This window comes from Lepisma saccharinum, chromosome 9 (genome assembly GCF_977018435.1).
Source record: "Lepisma saccharinum chromosome 9, izLepSacc3.1, whole genome shotgun sequence".
Taxonomy (NCBI): Eukaryota; Metazoa; Arthropoda; class Insecta; order Zygentoma; family Lepismatidae; genus Lepisma; species Lepisma saccharinum.
The window spans coordinates 67,046,777-67,064,934 of NC_139237.1; the positions used below are offsets into that span (position 1 = coordinate 67,046,777).

The following is an 18,158-nucleotide window of genomic DNA, read 5'->3' on the forward strand; positions in this document are numbered from 1 at the left end:
TTAATTTCAAGGAAAATACATGAAGGGGGCACACGGGTTTGAACCGAGGACCTCTCGATCTGCAGTCGAATGCTCTACCACTTTTTATTTTTTTCAGAGGAAATACCCCCTTCACGGAGGTATCCCCCACCATTCACTCTTTTTCTCACTTTTATACTTTTCAATTCTTACATTATCATTGTTTCTTATCAACTGGACGAACACAAATACCCATGCCTTTCCCGGGACTCGAACCCAGAACCTCTGGCGTTGTAGCGCACTCTGCTAACCACTTCGCCACGGAGGTTGACGACCACTGAGCTATACCCCCAACTACACTTTGTAGATACATTTTGTCAGTTTAAAAATGCATACTGAAGCTCAAAAATTGTGAAGCGTGTATAGTTTAATTTCAAGGAGAAAATAGGAAGGGAGCACCCGGGTTTGAACCGAGGACCTCTCGATCTGCAGTCGAATGCTCTACCACTGAGCTATACCCCCAACTACAGTTTGTTGATCAGATGCACTTTGTTTGTTTTAAAATGTATAGCGAAGCTCAAAAATTGTAAATCGTGTATAGTTTAATTTCAAGGAGAATACAGGAAGGGGGCACCCGGGTTTGAACCGAGGACCTCTCGATCTGCAGTCGAATGCTCTACCACTTTTTTTTTTTTTTTTCAAAGGAAATACCCCCTTCACGGAGGTATCCCCCACCATTCACTCTTTTTCTCACTTTTATACTTTTCAATTCTTACATTTTTCTTTGTTTCTTATCAACTGGACGAACACAAATACCCATGTCTTACCCGGGACTCGAACCCAGAACCTCTGGCGTTGTAGCGCGCTCTGCAAACCACTTCGCCACGGAGGTTGACGACCACTGAGCTATACCCCCAACTACACTTTGTAGATGCATTTTGTCGGTTTAAAAATGTATACCGAAGCTCAAAAATTGTGAAGCGTGTAAAGTTTAATTTCAAGGAGAATACAGGAAGGGGGCACCCGGGTTTGAACCGAGGACCTCTCGATCTGCAGTCGAATGCTCTACCACTTTTTTTTTTTCAAAGGAAATACCCCCTTCACGGAGGTATCCCCCACCATTCACTCTTTTTCTCACTTTTATACTTTTCAATTCTTACATTTTTCTTTGTTTCTTATCAACTGGACGAACAAAAATACCCATGCCTTACCCGGGACTCGAACCCAGAACCTCTGGCGTTGTAGCGCGCTCTGCAAACCACTTCGCCACGGAGGTTGACGACCACTGAGCTATACCCCCAACTACACTTTGTAGATGCATTTTGTCGGTTTAAAAATGTATACCGAAGCTCAAAAATTGTGAAGCGTGTATAGTTTAATTTCAAGGAGAATACAGGAAGGGGGCACCCGGGTTTGAACCGAGGACCTCTCGATCTGCAGTCGAATGCTCTACCACTTTTTTTTTTTCAAAGGAAATACCGCCTTCACGGAGGTATCCCCCACCATTCACTCTTTTTCTCACTTTTATACTTTTCAATTCTTACATTTTTCTTTGTTTCTTATCAACTGGACGAACACAAATACCCATGCCTTACCCGGGACTCGAACCCAGAACCTCTGGCGTTGTAGCGCGCTCTGCAAACCACTTCGCCACGGAGGTTGACGACCACTGAGCTATACCCCGAACTACACTTTGTAGATGCATTTTGTCGGTTTAAAAATGTATACCGAAGCTCAAAAATTGTGAAGCGTGTATAGTTTAATTTCAAGGAGAATACAGGAAGGGGGCACCCGGGTTTGAACCGAGGACCTCTCGATCTGCAGTCGAATGCTCTACCACTTTGTTTTTTTTCTTTCAAAGGAAATACCCCCTTCACCGAGGTATCCCCCACCATTCACTCTTTTTCTCACTTTTATACTTTTCAATTCTTACATTTTTCTGTGTTTCTTATCAACTGGACGAACACAAATACCCATGCCTTACCCGGGACTCGAACCCAGAACCTCTGGCGTTGTTGCGCGCTCTGCAAACCACTTCGCCACGGAGGTTGACGACCACTGAGCTATACCCCCAACTACACTTTGTAGATGCATTTTGTCGGTTTAAAAATGTATACCGAAGCTCAAAAATTGTGAAGCGTGTAAAGTTTAATTTCAAGGAGAATACAGGAAGGGGGCACCCGGGTTTGAACCGAGGACCTCTCGATCTGCAGTCGAATGCTCTACCACTTTTTTTTTTCAAAGGAAATACCCCCTTCACGGAGGTATCCCCCACCATTCACTCTTTTTCTCACTTTTACACTTTTCAATTCTTACATTATATTTGTTTCTTATCAACTGGATGAACACAAATACCCATGCCTTATCTGGGACTCGAACCCAGAACCTCTGGCGTTGTAGCGCGCTCTGCAAACCACTTCGCCACGGAGGTTGACGACCACTGAGCTATACCCCCAACTACACTTTGTAGATGCATTTTGTCAGTTTAAAAATGCATACTGAAGCTCAAAAATTATGAAGCGTGTATAGTTTAATTTCAAGGAGAAAATAGGAAGGGAGCACCCAGGTTTGAACCGAGGCCCTCTCGATCTGCAGTCGAATGCTCTACCACTGAGCTATACCCCCAACTACATTTTGTAGATGCATTTTGTCGGTTTAAAAATGTATACCGAAGCTCAAAAATTGTGAAGTGTGTAAAGTTTAATTTCAAGGAGAAAATTGGAAGGGGGCACCCGGGTTTGAACCGAGGACCTCTCGATCTGCAGTCGAATGCTCTACCACTGAGCTATACCCCCAACTACATTTTGTAGATGCATTTTGTCGGTTTAGAAATGTATACCGAAGCTCAAAAATTGTGAAGTGTGTAAAGTTTAATTTCAAGGAGAAAATTGGAAGGGGGCACCCGGGTTTGAACCGAGGACCTCTCGATCTGCAGTCGAATGCTCTACCACTTTTTTTTTTTCAAAGGAAATACCCCCTTCACGGAGGTATCCCCCACCATTCACTCTTTTTCTCACTTTTACACTTTTCAATTCTTACATTTTTCTTTGTTTCTTATCAACTGGACGAACACAAATACCCATGCCTTATCCGGGACTCGAACCCAGAACCCCTGGCGTTGTAGCGCGCTCTGCTGACCACTCCTTCACGGAGGTCGACTTCCACTGAGCTATACCCCCAACTGCAATTTGTAGATTAGATGCATTTTGTCAATTTAGAAATGTATACCGAAGCTCAAAAATTGTGAAGCGTGTAAAGTTTAATTTCAAGGAGAATACAGGAAGGGGGCACCCGGGTTTAAACCGAGGACCTCTCGATATGCAGTCGAATGCTCTACCACTGAGCTATACCCCCAACTGCAATTTGTAGATTAGATGCATTCAGCCGGTTTAAAAATGTATACCGAAGCTCAAAAATTGTAAAGCGTGTAAACTTTAATTTCAAGGAAAATACATGAAGGGGTCACACGGGTTTGAACAGAGGACCTCTCGATCTGCAGTCGAATACTCAACCACTGAGGTATACTCCCAACTACACTTTGTAGATGCATTTTGTCAGTTTAAAAATGTATGCCGAAGCTCAAAAATTGTGAAGCGTGTAAACTTTAATTTCAAGGAGAACACAGGAAGGGGGCACACGGGTTTGAACCGAGGACCTCTCGATCTGCAGTCGAATGCTCTACCACTGAGCTATACCCCCAACTGCAATTTGTAGACTAGATGCATTCTGCCGGTTTAAAAATGTATACCGAAGCTCAAAAATTGTGAAGCGTGTAAACTTTTAAACAAAAAACTGGTAATAAAATTGTGCAGGGGACAGTGGGTGGCCGCGGTGGCTCTGTCGGTAACGCGTCTGACTACCATGCTAAAGGTCCCGGGTTCGATCCCCGGCCGGTTCAAATCCGGGAACTTTTCTAACGGTGGAACACACCCGGCGCACACCCAGCGTCGAATAACTTGGGTACCTAGGGGAAACCCTGGGGGGTAAAGGCGGTCAGGGGCGTGATGCTGATCACATCATCCCCACTCACGACCCACACCCCCACACCCCCTATACGCCTTCATGGCGTGGTGCTATGCACAGGGGAACACTTTACCTTCTTTTTTTTTTGCAGGGGACAGCATATATATTTTGCCTCCTGGTGTAAATGGTGAACCATATTCTTTGTTGGGGATGCTGTACAATTCAAGAATTATTGTATGTTTAGGATTCTCGATTATGCCTGTTATTTCTTTTTCTGCTGTAAGCAATCTGCTTGTTACAGATTCAAGGTGCTCATTGATGGTCCTAACAACATCATCATGGCCTGGCTTGATTTTTATGTCCACAACAAGTTTCTTGTATTGTTGCACAATCTCTTGAAGCTGGGTGGCAAAAACAGACAGAGCATTTGCTTGATTGGATTCCATGGTCCCTAGCTGTTGCTTGATATTAGCTACAATTTGTTGCAAATTTTCAATAACTGCCAATTTTGAATTTTGAGCAGTAAGATCATGGACCTGTCTTCTGATATCCTCAATCAGGGCATGCAGTTCATTCATATGTTGATTAGTTGGTAGAGTGGCCACTGTCTGAGTAAGTTGTTTGATCTCTGTCTGGATATTCTTGATATCTTCTGATTTCAATATGCGATTCACAGCTCTCTTAATATTTTTAAGTTCCTGTGATGTAGGCAGATTTGTTACAGTATTTTGCAAAGATTCAAGTGCCAATTTCACATTATTTAATTCAGAAGCATCAGCCACATTTTGCATAGCATTTTGGAGCAGGGCTATATCTGCCTGAGTGGGTGTTGATTGTTGTAAAATTTCAAGTTTTGTTTGGATATCATCGATCAAGTGATGAAAATGAGATAGCTCAGATTCAGTGTTGAGGTTTTCAAGCTTTGTGATCTGTTGCTGGACACTGACAAGTGTGTCTACAATACCAGGCAGGCGGGATTCTAGAGATTCTTGTACATTTGTCAAATCACTTTGCACTGCTGCTATTGTACCCTCAATATGGGTTATGGTACTTTGAATTTTTCCAAAATCTTCATATGTTTCAAGTTGCAGCTTAATGTTGGCAACACTCCGAGTTATTGCACTCAAAGCATCAGAAGATGGCAAGTTGTTCATAAAATTTTCAAGTGTCTCAATTTTTTCTTTAACCTCGGCTATGGCATTGTTCAAGGGGTCCAGATTAGGTATCTGGAGTGATTGAATCTGTTCTTTTAGAGTGGAAATCACTAGATCAAAATCTTCTTGTGATTTTATGCTTTTGACAATTGTTTGGAGCTGTGTCTGGACATTATTTATCTGCTCTTCCAATTGCTGTTTCAATTGCTCCGAGTTGGTGGCCTGGGTCTTAAATTTGGCTTGAAGAGCTGCTACAGCTTCTTCTAAATTTTGAAAATTATCCAATGTGGCCAAGTCAGTATATTTCTGAAGCAGCAATTTGAGTTCAGAATCAATTTTAAGAAGAGGGTCCATGCATTGTGATTGTAAATTTATAATTTCTAGTTGAAGACTGGCATTGAGTGTGGTTTGTAAAGCTTGTAAATCACTTCTTAATTTCTTGACTCTGACATCAAGCATCAGAATCTCATCACTGTGATCTTCATGCCTTGTATGGCCAAATATATCATTAGGCATTTTGTTTTAGTGGTTATTTATTATTGAATATCTGATTCTTAATTCTATAAAAAAGGTGTAAGCTTGTCATATGATCCCGGGACCTCAATATATAAGCAGTCACCAGCAGAAATAGTATATACAGTGCCAGAAATCATGTTTGAGTGCTTAATTCTATAAATATTTCTCCCTACTGAAATCTTGACATTACCCTCAGGGGTTGTAATAAATTGCAATTGACCACCTACAGGTAATTGGTAATGATTTAAATTATTGTTAAATATGTACAATATTTTACCTGTTTCATCATCAACATCTGTAAGTATGCTGTTCAGATGAATAATTAACAAAGCACTTAGTTTAGATATCATATCAGAAGAGGGTTGTGGTGTTGGCAGGTCCATAATAGCCTGTTTTTTGAACCCAAATAAGTTCATAGGCATGTTTATTTATTTCAAATCATGCTCTGTAATTGGGCATTGATTACCACTTTTCAAATCACAATGACCCCATGGTAGAGTATGTAAGCCACATGACAAAATGCATCTCTTATCATCATGTGGGTCCAGAGCCACTTTTCTTACAATATTTGTAGTCAACAAGTGATCCACACTCTGAATTCTATTTTCTGATGTTCTGATTGTGCTACATGATTTGAGGCAATTTTTGTAATCTTCAAATTCAAGCTCTTTGTCAACAATTACTCTGCCAATGCCCTTGGCCTTTTTGGCAACAGCGCCACTACATGTTTCAAAACTGTACATCTTGGCCCTTAACCCAGCAAATGCCACAATAACATCACCAAGTGTCTCATCTTTTAACTTGCCAGGCACCTTTTTGTTGTGGTGTTGAATTTTTGAATGTTCAGTGGTATCAAAATATTTAAACAATTCAGGCTGTGCTATATCTTGATAAACATCTTCTGTTTGAATATCAAGAACAAAACTATCTGTGTCCATGTACATCAGTTTTACACGATCCTTATAAAAAGGCTTCAACACATCATAATACAATTTTAACATGTGTAATTTGGCCAATTCCAATATCACAGCCCCTACATAAATAGGCTTATCAAACTTAATCTTTGTTTTTTTCATGTTGAAAAGTGCCATATTTTCATCATAAATTCTTCTGTAATTGAAGTTGGGCTTTGCTATCAATTTTTTGCTCCGGCTGGGGTCAGTAATTAATTTAACATCAGTATATTTTCTGACATTTTCTATTGTTTTGCCATACACTGAATTGACCATCAATTTAAACAAGGTCTTATCAAATTGGCTCATTGCAGATGTTCGAAGCTCTGTGTTTGTATCAATATATGGCTTCAACCATCTTGAGTGCCTGAACCTCAAAACTTTTCCAACTTTGGTCACTTGGACACCATGTTTCATCAGGAACTGGAGGTTTTTGTAATATAAGACATAATCCTGTTTCGGCTCTAGAGTCATCATCAATTTCTTCTGTTTAGAGCCAGGTGAACACTTAACCTCAGGAATTGGGGGCAGATCAGAAAATGTGTTGTGTAAATCATCAGGAATTGTCAGATCAACTTCTAAGGACAGGCCATAGTGACTGTCATCAAAATCCTTAAGATCTTCAATATTAAAATCTTCAACCCACTCAAGCCCTGCATATGGCAATTTATCCATCATAGCATAACCATAGAGGCTGTTGGCATCTACATACAATATATAATTTGATGGCAGTGCTGGATCATAATCAGGAATATATTTGTTATTTGCTCTGGCATATCTCTGAGAACATTGCACCATGCCTCCTCTTATACATTGTTCCATAAACAGATACATATCTTGATCCTGGATCAGATCCAATTGCATTTTAGTGTTTAAAAACATTGCAGACCATGCTAGGCCCGGAGCACTGTAAAAATACATTGGATCCAGCTTATAATTTTGCATGGAAGATTTTCTAAATGCCTGAAGTATATCAGCTAAGAGGGTCACATCAAGTTTTAAATAAGCCTTGTGATAATCACCAAATGTCTGGCATTTTAAATTGTTCCACATCAACTGGGCATGGTGATAATCTTCATCAGTGATTCCATATGCTCTGATTTTGCTGTAAAACTCTTGTTGTGGTGGCAGAGAACACTCATCAAATTTAGAAAAATCTGTAACATAATCATATGGATATACACCCTTTCGCCTAATTAATTTCAGCTCCTGATTTGGAAACAAAGCACATGTGATTTTGAATTGATCATCAGATAATTGAGTGGCCAGTGTAGCCAGGCTAGCAGACAGAATTCTGTATGAATCAAGAAATCTTAAGTGAATAGGAACACTATTAACTTTAATTATTTTGCTAATGGCAATATATTTTTCATTATTTTCAGCTAAAATATTTAAATTCTGCTTGTCAAACCCCTCGTACCTGATCAAATGATGAAAATCATAATTGGATGCACCATGGCAAAATATGGGGACAAATTTTGGTCTCTGGATCTTAATATTACAGCTATTACACAGGGCCATTAAGAATTTACCATCTGTATGAGAATGGTGTTTCACCTTGATATTTGTATCTGAAAATTCAGAATCACATACCGGGCATTTTTCTGCATTGTTGAAATCTTCAATCTGTTTCTCTGTTAAAGGCAGCATGGGTTTTGATTTTAATAAGATATTAGATGCTATGTCATGGCACTCATTTTCTATTGTAAGTGCAAATTCTTTGATGGCATCTGCTCCCATGTATAAATCTTCTTTACTAACAACCCCATCCTGTACAACCACATAATAAAAACTAGAAGGTTCATGTAGCTGGTATGATGTAATTGAAGATTCATCAGGATCTGGACTGCAGAATGCATGGGGTTTGAGGTTTGATTCAAAATCACAGACTATATATGCTGGGTGTTCCAACAGGGCTTCAAATTTTTTGAATTTGGCATTTTCACTTGGATTAGGCATCACCATATGAACAGGTTTATGGTTGCCACAGTATTTCAGATGCTCAATTAACTTGTTTTTAGCAATTTCTGCATTCTGTTCACAAACACCATTCACCATTTTTCTACCATCAAATACAATTAAACATCTTCTACACAACTTGAATATTGTATTGGATTTGTCTAGTTGTGTTCTCACTAAAGCTTCAAGATTATGTATCAGAGTATAATGGTGTGTATCTTCCCCTTCAATTAAGAGCAGATCAATCGGAACAGCAGAATCATCATCAAATGTACTGATTCTGAGAGGTGCTATCAAGCAATTGCCACGGCCAGTAGAACAAATAAATACATTAATAGATAATTGTTTACCATTGATATTCCTGGCCTTTTTTTCAAATTTATCAATATTCTGAACAGACATTGGATATTCTAAACCCTCCATTGCTTCATCAAAATCATGTTCATGCTGTATATAATAACTTATTCTCTCAGGATCCCTTAAAACTGGATACAAAGCAGCTAAAATACACCACAAAAAGCATTTCTCATCATTATTTTCTATGTTAACCACGGCTCTTTTGTTTTTAATATTGGCAGGTAAAGGCAAATATGTAGATCCTTGTAATGGGTTGAATTCAGAAATATTAATATATAACTTGTGTGAAGATCCGCATAGGCTCCATCCAGACTCTTTTCCAGCAAATTCAGAGTGTTTAATATTCAATTGATCTATCAAACTGCTTATTATTTTGTCTGAATTTGCATTTGAATATACCGGTACAGTTTCTGTTATGTGGGGCTGTGTAAATTTTGTGCCATTTGGCTTCTTATATTGTGTAAACAATTTGAGGGACAGCTTATAAGAGCCATTTTGTGCATTTAGAATTGCCTGCACATCTGGCAAACGGTGATCCCTTAATTGGCCGTTAAAACTGCTATGGATGGGTTCATAGCGTGGCTGCTTTGCTGCTCTAGCATTAACAGGTGCTTCATGCTTCCTTTTCAGACCAGATGTAGATGGTTGTGGGGGCAATGTTGATGACTGTGCAGAACAAGTACCTTTATGTTTATAAGTGAAGTATTCCATGCTATATTTTCTATGGCATTTAGGGCATATTTTTGTGGGAGTTCTGCATTTGTCTGGATTACAATTCTTTTGGTGCCTGGCCCAATTGGGGCTGGTTATATTCTTATTGCATTGATTACAATATTTTTGATTTGGCATTTTTGTTGTTGTTTATTATATAAGATTTCCTGGGGTTCAAATCAAAATTCTATGCTTAATAAAAATATCAGTTGGGTTCAGCAGTGTGTTTTGTATATTTAGTGTGTGTGTGTGTGTGTGTATGTGTGTTAATATTTTTGGCTTTGGTATTTATATAAAATTTCTTGGGGTTCAAATCAAAACTCTATACTTAATAAACCTATGACAGGTTGTCAAAAATTCTGTATATTAAATCAAATAGATTTGTAATTCAATTTATATAAATTTGCAATATTTTTGTATTTAAAAAAATATGAGCAGCACTGCAACAACACACCCTTACTCTTCAACAACTCTCACAATACTGGCTGATAGGCAATGCAAAATCTCTTTATATAGCCTAAGCACAGACCGCATTAAAAGCATCTGAAACAATAAGCCAATCAGAATATAACACATCATCACATTATGTCATAACCAACCAATCAGAAAACAACACATGTCTAATAATTTGTTGCAAAACATGATGCAATATAAATAAACCAGAAATAGGCCACAAGTAGACCGGGAGTAGGCAAACCGGAAGTGGACCGGAAGTGGACCGGAAGTAAATATGTGTGTGTGTGTGTGTGTTAATACGTTTGGCCTAGTTTTAAGTGTAGCCAAAAAAAATATCAAGAGGGGCATATTTTTGACAGGATTATGGACAACAATCTGACAGAAGTGCCTTTTGTAAGTGCGGACAAATCAATCTGAGGGGGCTCATCATTTCACGGGAACTTCCCGAGGGCATTTTTACAAAAATCTTGGATTAGACGGAGTACCACACTTGAGCAAAAAGCTCATATGGGCATGTTGAGCAAGTTTTAAGTGTAGCCAAATCTGCCTGAAGGGGGTTCATCATTTATCGCGCCAATAATAGGTCAAATCATACTACTAAAATGCATACTGAAGCTCAAAAATTATGAAGCGTGTTTAGCTTAATTTCAAGGAGAAAATAGGAAGGGAGCACCCGGGTTTGAACCGAGGACCTCTCGATCTGCAGTCGAATGCTCTACCACTTTTTTTTCTTTTTAAAGGAAAGCCGCTTAAGCGGAAGCTTCCCCCATCACATTCACTCATATCATTTCATTCACATTTCTATTTCAGGACTTTTTAAGGACAGACAATCACAAATACCCATGCCTTACCCGGGACTCGAACCTGGAACCCCTGGCGTTGTAGCGCGCTCTGCTAACCACTTTTTTTTTTTTTATAAAGGAAATACCCCCTACACGGAGGTATCCCCCACCATTCACTCTTTTTCTCACTTTTACACTTTTCAATTCTTACATTTTTCTTTGTTTCTTATCAACTGGACGAACACAAATACCCATGCCTTACCCGGGACTCGAACCCAGAACCTCTGGCGTTGTAGCGCGCTCTGCAAACCACTTCGCCACGGAGGTTGACGACCACTGAGCTATACCCCCAACTACACTTTGTAGATGCATTTTGTCGGTTTAAAAATGTATACCGAAGCTCAAAAATTGTGAAGCGTGTAAAGTTTAATTTCAAGGAGAATACATGAAGGAAGCACCCGGGTTTAAACCGAGGACCTCTCGATCTGCAGTCGAATGCTCTACCACTGAGCTATACCCCCAACTACACTTTGTAGATGCATTTTGTCGGTATAAAAATGTATACCGAAGCTCAAAAATTGTGAAGCGTGTAAAGTTTAATTTCAAGGAGAATACAGGAAGGGTGCACCCGGGTTTGAACCGAGGACATCTCGATCTGAAGTCGAATGCTCTACCACTTTTTTTTTTTCAAAGGAAATACCCCCTTCACGGAGGTATCCCCCACCATTCACTCTTTTTCTCACTTTTACACTTTTCAATTCTTACATTTTTCTTTGTTTCTTATCAACTGGACGAACACAAATACCCATGCCTTACCCGGGACTCGAACCCAGAACCTCTGGCGTTGTAGCGCGCTCTGCAAACCACTTCGCCACGGAGGTTGACGACCACTGAGCTATACCCCCAACTACACTTTGTAGATGCATTTTGTCGGTTTAAAAATGTATACCGAAGCTCAAAAATTGTGAAGCGTGTAAAGTTTAATTTCAAGGAGAATACAGGAAGGGGGCACCCGGGTTTAAACCGAGGACCTCTCGATCTGCAGTCGAATGCTCTACCACTGAGCTATACCCCCAACTACACTTTGTAGATGCATTTTGTCGGTATAAAAATGTATACCGAAGCTCAAAAATTGTGAAGCGTGTAAAGTTTAATTTCAAGGAGAATACAGGAAGGGGGCACCCGGGTTTGAACCGAGGACCTCTCGATCTGCAGTCGAATGCTCTACCACTTTTTTTTTTTCAAAAGAAATACCCCCTTCACGGAGGTATCCCCCCCCATTAACTCTTTTTCTCACTTTTACACTTTTCAATTCTTACATTATCTTTGTTTCTTATCAACTGGACGAACACAAATACCCATGCCTTACCCGGGACTCGAACCCAGAACCTCTGACGTTGTAGCACGCTCTGCAAACCACTTCGCCACGGAGGTTGACGACCACTGAGCTATACCCCCAATTACACTTTGTAGATGCATTTTGTCAGTTTAAAAATGCATACTCAAGCTCAAAAATTGTGAAGCGTGTATAGTTTAATTTCAAGGCGAAAATATGAAGGGAGCACCCGGGTTTGAACCGAGCACCTCTCGATCTGCAGTCGTATGCTCTACCACTGAGCTATACCCCCAACTTCACTTTGTATATGCATTTTGCCAGTTTAAAAATATACTGAAGCTCAAAAATTGTGAAGCGTGTATAGTTTAATTTCAAGGCGAAAATAGGAAGGGAGCACCAGGGTTTGAACCGAGGACCTCTCGATCTGCAGTCGAATGCTCTACCACTTTTTTTTTTTTTTTAAAGGAAAGCCCCCTAAGCGGAAGCTTCCCCCATCACATTCACTCATATCATTTCATTCACAATTCTATTTCAGGACTTTTTCAGGACAGACAATCACAAATACCCATGCCTTACCCGGGACTCGAACCCGGAACCCCTGGCGTTGTAGCGCGATCTGCAAACCACTTCGCCACGGAGGTTGACGACCACTGAGCTATACCCCCCAACTACATTTTGTAGATGCATTTTGTCGGTTTAAAAATGTATACCGAAGCTCAAAAATTGTGAAGCGTGTAAAGTTTAATTTCAAGGAGAATACAGGAAGGGGGCACCCGGGTTTGAACCGAGGACCTCTCGATCTGCAGTCGAATGCTCTTCCACTTTTTTTTTTTTTTCAAAGGAAATACCCCCTTCACGGAGGTATCCCCCACCATTCATTCTTTTTCTCACTTTTACACTTTTCAATTCTTACATTATATTTGTTTCTTATCAACTGGATGAACACAAATCCCCATGCCTTATCTGGGAATCGAACCCAGAACCTCTGGCGTTGTAGCGCGATCTGCTAACCACTTCGCCACGGAGGTTGACGACCACTGAGGTATACCCCCAACTACACTTTGCAGATGCATTTTGTCAGTTTAAAAATGCACACTGAAGCTCAACATTTGTGAAGCGTGTATAGTTTAATTTCAAGGAGAAAATAGGAAGGGGGTACCCGGGTTTGAATCGAGGACCTCTCGATCTGCAGTCGAATGCTATACCACTTTTATTTTTTTTTTTTTTTTCTTTTTACAAAAGGAAAGCCCCTATGCGGAAGCTTCCCCCATCACACTTCATTCACTCATATCATTTCATTCATATTTCAATTTCAAGACTTTTCAGGACAGACAATCACAAACATCCATGGCCGAGCCGGGAATCGAACCCGGGACCCCTGGCGTCGTAGCGCGATGTGCTAACCACTCCGCCACAGGGGCCGCCCACCACTGAGCTATACCCCCAACTGCAATTTGTAGATTAGATGCATTCAGCCGGTTTAAAAATGAATACCGAAGCTCAAAAATTGTTAAGCGTGTAAACTTTAATTTCAAGGAAAATACATGAAGGGGGCACACGGGTTTGAACCGAGGACCTCTCCATATGAAGTCGAAAACTCTACCACTGAGCTATACTCCCAACTACACTTTGTAGATGCATTTTGTCAGTTTAAAAATGTATACCGAAGCTCAAACATTGCGAAGCGTGTATAGTTTAATGTCAAGGAGAAAATTGAATGGGAACACCCGGGTTTGAACCGAGGACCTCTCGATCTGCAGTCGAATGCTCTACCACTGAGCTATACCCCCAACTACATTTTGTAGATGCATTTTGTCGGTTTAAAAATGTATACCGAAGCTCAAAAATTGTGAAGTGTGTAAAGTTTAATTTCAAGAAGAAAATTGGAAGGGGGCACCCGGGTTTGAACCGAGGACCTCTCGATCTGCAGTCGAATGCTCTACCACTGAGCTATACCCCCAACTACATTTTGTAGATGCATTTTGTCGGTTTAAAAATGTATACCGAAGCTCAAAAATTGTGAAGTGTGTAAAGTTTAATTTCAAGGAGAAAATTGGAAGGGGGCACCCGGGTTTGAACCGAGGACCTCTCGATCTGCAGTCGAATGCTCTACCACTTTTTTTTTTTTTCAAAGGAAATACCCCCTTCACGGAGGTATCCCCCACCATTCACTCTTTTTCTCACTTTTACACTTTTCAATTCTTACATTTTTCTTTGTTTCTTATCAACTGGACGAACACAAATACCCATGCCTTATCCGGGACTCGAACCCAGAACCCCTGGCGTTGTAGCGCGCTCTGCTGACCACTCCGCCACGGAGGTCGACTTCCACTGAGCTATACCCCCAACTGCAATTTGTAGATTAGATGCATTTTGTCAATTTAGAAATGTATACCGAAGCTCAAAAATTGTGAAGCGTGTAAAGTTTAATTTCAAGGAGAAAATAGTAAGGGGGCACCCGGGTTTGAACCGAGGACCTCTCGATCTGCAGTCGAATGCTCTACCACTGAGCTATACCCCCAACTGCAATTTGTAGATTAGATGCATTCAGCCGGTTTAAAAATGAATACCGAAGCTCAAAAATTGTGAAGCGTGTAAAGTTTAATTTCAACGAGAATACAGGAAGGGGGCACCCGGGTTTGAACCGAGGACCTCTCCATCTGAAGTCGAAAACTCTACCACTGAGCTATACTCCCAACTACACTTTGTAGATGCATTTTGTCAGTTTAAAAATGTATACCGAAGCTCAAACATTGCGAAGCGTGTATAGTTTAATGTCAAGGAGAAAATTGAAAGGGAACACCCGGGTTTGAACCGAGGACCTCTCGATCTGCAGTCGAATGCTCTACCACTGAGCTATACCCCCAACTACATTTTGTAGATGCATTTTGTCGGTTTAAAAATGTATACCGAAGCTCAAAAATTGTGAAGTGTGTAAAGTTTAATTTCAAGGAGAAAATTGGAAGGGGGCACCCGGGTTTGAACCGAGGACCTCTCGATCTGCAGTCGAATGCTCTACCACTTTTTTTTTTTTCAAAGGAAATACCCCCTTCACGGAGGTATCCCCCACCATTCACTCTTTTTCTCACTTTTACACTTTTCAATTCTTACATTTTTCTTTGTTTCTTATCAACTGGACGAAAACAAATACCCATGCCTTATCCGGGACTCGAACCCAGAACCCCTGGCGTTGTAGCGCGCTCTGCTGACCACTCCGCCACGGAGGTCGACTTCCACTGAGCTATACCCCCAACTGCAATTTGTAGATTAGATGCATTTTGTCAATTTAGAAATGTATACCGAAGCTCAAAAATTGTGAAGCGTGTAAAGTTTAATTTCACGGAGAAAATAGTAAGGGGGCACCCGGGTTTAAACCGAGGACCTCTCGATCTGCAGTCGAATGCTCTACCACTGAGCTATACCCCCAACTGCAATTTGTAGATTAGATGCATTCAGCCGGTTTAAAAATGAATACCGAAGCTAAAAAATTGTGAAGCGTGTAAAGTTTAATTTCAACGAGAATACAGGAAGGGGGCACCCAGGTTTGAACCGAGGACCTCTCCATCTGAAGTCGAAAACTCTACCACTGAGCTATACTCCCAACTACACTTTGTAGATGCATTTTGTCAGTTTAAAAATGTATACCGAAGCTCAAACATTGCGAAGCGTGTATAGTTTAATGTCAAGGAGAAAATTGGAAGGGAACACCCGGGTTTGAACCGAGGACCTCTCGATCTGCAGCCGAATGCTCTACCACTTTTCTTTTTTTTCAAAGGAAATTCCCCCTTCACGGAGGTATTCCCCACCATTCACTCTTTTTCTCACTTTTACACTTTTCAATTCTTACCTTATCTTTGTTTCTTATCAACTGGACGAACACAAATACCCATGCCTTACCCGGGATTCGAACCCAGAACCTCTGACGTTGTAGCGCGCTCTGCAAACCACTTCGCCACGGAGGTTGACGACCACTGAGCTATACCCCCAACTACACTTTGTAGATGCATTTTGTCAGTTTAAAAATGCATACTGAAGCTCAAAAATTGTGAAGCGTGTATAGTTTAATTTCAAGGAGAAAATAGGAAGGGAGCACCCAGGTTTGAACCGAGGACCTCCCGATCTGCAGTCGAATGCTCTACCACTGAGCTATACCCCCAACTACATTTTGTAGATGCATTTTGTCGGTTTAAAAATGTATACCGAAGCTCAAAAATTGTGAAGTGTGTAAAGTTTAATTTCAAGGAGAAAATTGGAAGGGGGCACCCGGGTTTGAACCGAGGACCTCTCGATTTGCAGTCGAATGCTCTACCACTGAGCTATACCCCCAACTACATTTTGTAGATGCATTTTGTCGGTTTAAAAATGTATACCGAAGCTCAAAAATTGTAAAGCGTGTAAACTTTAATTTCAAGGAAAATACATAAAGGGGGGCACACGGGTTTGAACAGAGGACCTCTCGATCTGCAGTCGAATAATCAACCACTGAGCTATACTCCCAACTACACTTTGTAGATGCATTTTGTCAGTTTAAAAATGTATACCGAAGCTCAAGAATTGTGAAGCGTGTAAACTTTAATTTCAAGGAGAACACAGGAAGGGGGCACACGGGTTTAAACCGAGGACCTCTGGATCTGCAGTCGAATGCTCTACCACTGAGCTATACCCCCAACTGCAATTTGTAGATTAGATGCATTCTGCCGGTTTAAAAATGTATACCGAATCTCAAATATTGTGAAGCGTGTAAACTTTAATTTCAAGGAAAATACATGAAGGGGGCACACAGGTTTGAACCGAGGACCTCTCGATCTGCAGTCGAATACTCTACCACTGAGCTATACTCCCAACTACACTTTGTAGATGCATTTTGTCAGTTTAAAAATGTATACCGAAGCTCAAATATTGTGAAGCGTGTAAACTTTAATTTCAAGGAAAATACATGAAGGGGGCACACGGGTTTGAACCGAGGACCTCTCGATCTGCAGTCGAATGCTCTACCACTTTTTATTTTTTTCAGAGGAAATACCCCCTTCACGAAGGTATCCCCCTCCATTCACTCTTTTTCTCACTTTTATACTTTTCAATTCTTACATTATCATTGTTTCTTATCAACTGGACGAACACAAATACCCATGCCTTTCCCGGGACTCGAACCCAGAACCTCTGGCGTTGTAGCGCACTCTGCTAACCACTTCGCCACGGAGGTTGACGACCACTGAGCTATACCCCCAACTACACTTTGTAGATACATTTTGTCAGTTTAAAAATGCATACTGAAGCTCAAAAATTGTGAAGCGTGTATAGTTTAATTTCAAGGAGAAAATAGGAAGGGAGCACCCGGGTTTGAACCGAGGACCTCTCGATCTGCAGTCGAATGCTCTACCACTGAGCTATACCCCCAACTACAGTTTGTTGATCAGATGCACTTTGTTTGTTTTAAAATGTATAGCGAAGCTCAAAAATTGTGAAGCGTGTATAGTTTAATTTCAAGGAGAATACAGGAAGGGGGCACCCGGGTTTGAACCGAGGACCTCTCGATCTGCAGTCGAATGCTCTACCACTTTTTTTTTTTTTTTTCAAAGGAAATACCCCCTTCACGGAGGTATCCCCCACCATTCACTCTTTTTCTCACTTTTATACTTTTCAATTCTTACATTTTTCTTTGTTTCTTATCAACTGGACGAACACAAATACCCATGTCTTACCCGGGACTCGAACCCAGAACCTCTGGCGTTGTAGCGCGCTCTGCAAACCACTTCGCCACGGAGGTTGACGACCACTGAGCTATACCCCCAACTACACTTTGTAGATGCATTTTGTCGGTTTAAAAATGTATACCGAAGCTCAAAAATTGTGAAGCGTGTAAAGTTTAATTTCAAGGAGAATACAGGAAGGGGGCACCCGGGTTTGAACCGAGGACCTCTCGATCTGCAGTCGAATGCTCTACCACTTTTTTTTTTTCAAAGGAAATACCCCCTTCACGGAGGTATCCCCCACCATTCACTCTTTTTCTCAC

General features: G+C 40.8%; 18 non-coding genes across 18 annotated transcripts; all 18 read right to left on the reverse strand.

Moving 5' to 3' along the window:
* Window positions 1-408: 408 nt before the first annotated feature.
* Window positions 409-480, reverse strand: TRNAC-GCA (transfer RNA cysteine (anticodon GCA)). Its single transcript has one exon. It is a non-coding gene; the product is annotated as a tRNA-Cys (tRNA).
* Window positions 481-2,511: 2,031 nt separating this feature from the next.
* On the reverse strand, window positions 2,512-2,583 carry TRNAC-GCA (transfer RNA cysteine (anticodon GCA)). Its single transcript has one exon. It is a non-coding gene; the product is annotated as a tRNA-Cys (tRNA).
* A 98-nt stretch (window positions 2,584-2,681) lies between these two features.
* TRNAC-GCA (transfer RNA cysteine (anticodon GCA)) lies at window positions 2,682-2,753 on the reverse strand. The gene has a single exon. It is a non-coding gene; the product is annotated as a tRNA-Cys (tRNA).
* Window positions 2,754-3,240: 487 nt separating this feature from the next.
* On the reverse strand, window positions 3,241-3,312 carry TRNAC-GCA (transfer RNA cysteine (anticodon GCA)). The gene has a single exon. It is a non-coding gene; the product is annotated as a tRNA-Cys (tRNA).
* Window positions 3,313-3,585: 273 nt separating this feature from the next.
* Window positions 3,586-3,657, reverse strand: TRNAC-GCA (transfer RNA cysteine (anticodon GCA)). Its single transcript has one exon. It is a non-coding gene; the product is annotated as a tRNA-Cys (tRNA).
* A 7,601-nt stretch (window positions 3,658-11,258) lies between these two features.
* On the reverse strand, window positions 11,259-11,330 carry TRNAC-GCA (transfer RNA cysteine (anticodon GCA)). The gene has a single exon. It is a non-coding gene; the product is annotated as a tRNA-Cys (tRNA).
* Window positions 11,331-11,812: 482 nt separating this feature from the next.
* TRNAC-GCA (transfer RNA cysteine (anticodon GCA)) lies at window positions 11,813-11,884 on the reverse strand. The gene has a single exon. It is a non-coding gene; the product is annotated as a tRNA-Cys (tRNA).
* Window positions 11,885-12,365: 481 nt separating this feature from the next.
* TRNAC-GCA (transfer RNA cysteine (anticodon GCA)) lies at window positions 12,366-12,437 on the reverse strand. Its single transcript has one exon. It is a non-coding gene; the product is annotated as a tRNA-Cys (tRNA).
* A 1,426-nt stretch (window positions 12,438-13,863) lies between these two features.
* TRNAC-GCA (transfer RNA cysteine (anticodon GCA)) lies at window positions 13,864-13,935 on the reverse strand. The gene has a single exon. It is a non-coding gene; the product is annotated as a tRNA-Cys (tRNA).
* Window positions 13,936-14,033: 98 nt separating this feature from the next.
* On the reverse strand, window positions 14,034-14,105 carry TRNAC-GCA (transfer RNA cysteine (anticodon GCA)). The gene has a single exon. It is a non-coding gene; the product is annotated as a tRNA-Cys (tRNA).
* A 489-nt stretch (window positions 14,106-14,594) lies between these two features.
* TRNAC-GCA (transfer RNA cysteine (anticodon GCA)) lies at window positions 14,595-14,666 on the reverse strand. The gene has a single exon. It is a non-coding gene; the product is annotated as a tRNA-Cys (tRNA).
* A 273-nt stretch (window positions 14,667-14,939) lies between these two features.
* TRNAC-GCA (transfer RNA cysteine (anticodon GCA)) lies at window positions 14,940-15,011 on the reverse strand. The gene has a single exon. It is a non-coding gene; the product is annotated as a tRNA-Cys (tRNA).
* A 488-nt stretch (window positions 15,012-15,499) lies between these two features.
* Window positions 15,500-15,571, reverse strand: TRNAC-GCA (transfer RNA cysteine (anticodon GCA)). The gene has a single exon. It is a non-coding gene; the product is annotated as a tRNA-Cys (tRNA).
* Window positions 15,572-16,229: 658 nt separating this feature from the next.
* Window positions 16,230-16,301, reverse strand: TRNAC-GCA (transfer RNA cysteine (anticodon GCA)). Its single transcript has one exon. It is a non-coding gene; the product is annotated as a tRNA-Cys (tRNA).
* Window positions 16,302-16,399: 98 nt separating this feature from the next.
* On the reverse strand, window positions 16,400-16,471 carry TRNAC-GCA (transfer RNA cysteine (anticodon GCA)). The gene has a single exon. It is a non-coding gene; the product is annotated as a tRNA-Cys (tRNA).
* A 269-nt stretch (window positions 16,472-16,740) lies between these two features.
* TRNAC-GCA (transfer RNA cysteine (anticodon GCA)) lies at window positions 16,741-16,812 on the reverse strand. Its single transcript has one exon. It is a non-coding gene; the product is annotated as a tRNA-Cys (tRNA).
* A 103-nt stretch (window positions 16,813-16,915) lies between these two features.
* TRNAC-GCA (transfer RNA cysteine (anticodon GCA)) lies at window positions 16,916-16,987 on the reverse strand. Its single transcript has one exon. It is a non-coding gene; the product is annotated as a tRNA-Cys (tRNA).
* Window positions 16,988-17,470: 483 nt separating this feature from the next.
* On the reverse strand, window positions 17,471-17,542 carry TRNAC-GCA (transfer RNA cysteine (anticodon GCA)). The gene has a single exon. It is a non-coding gene; the product is annotated as a tRNA-Cys (tRNA).
* Between the last annotated feature and the right edge of the window lie 616 nt (window positions 17,543-18,158).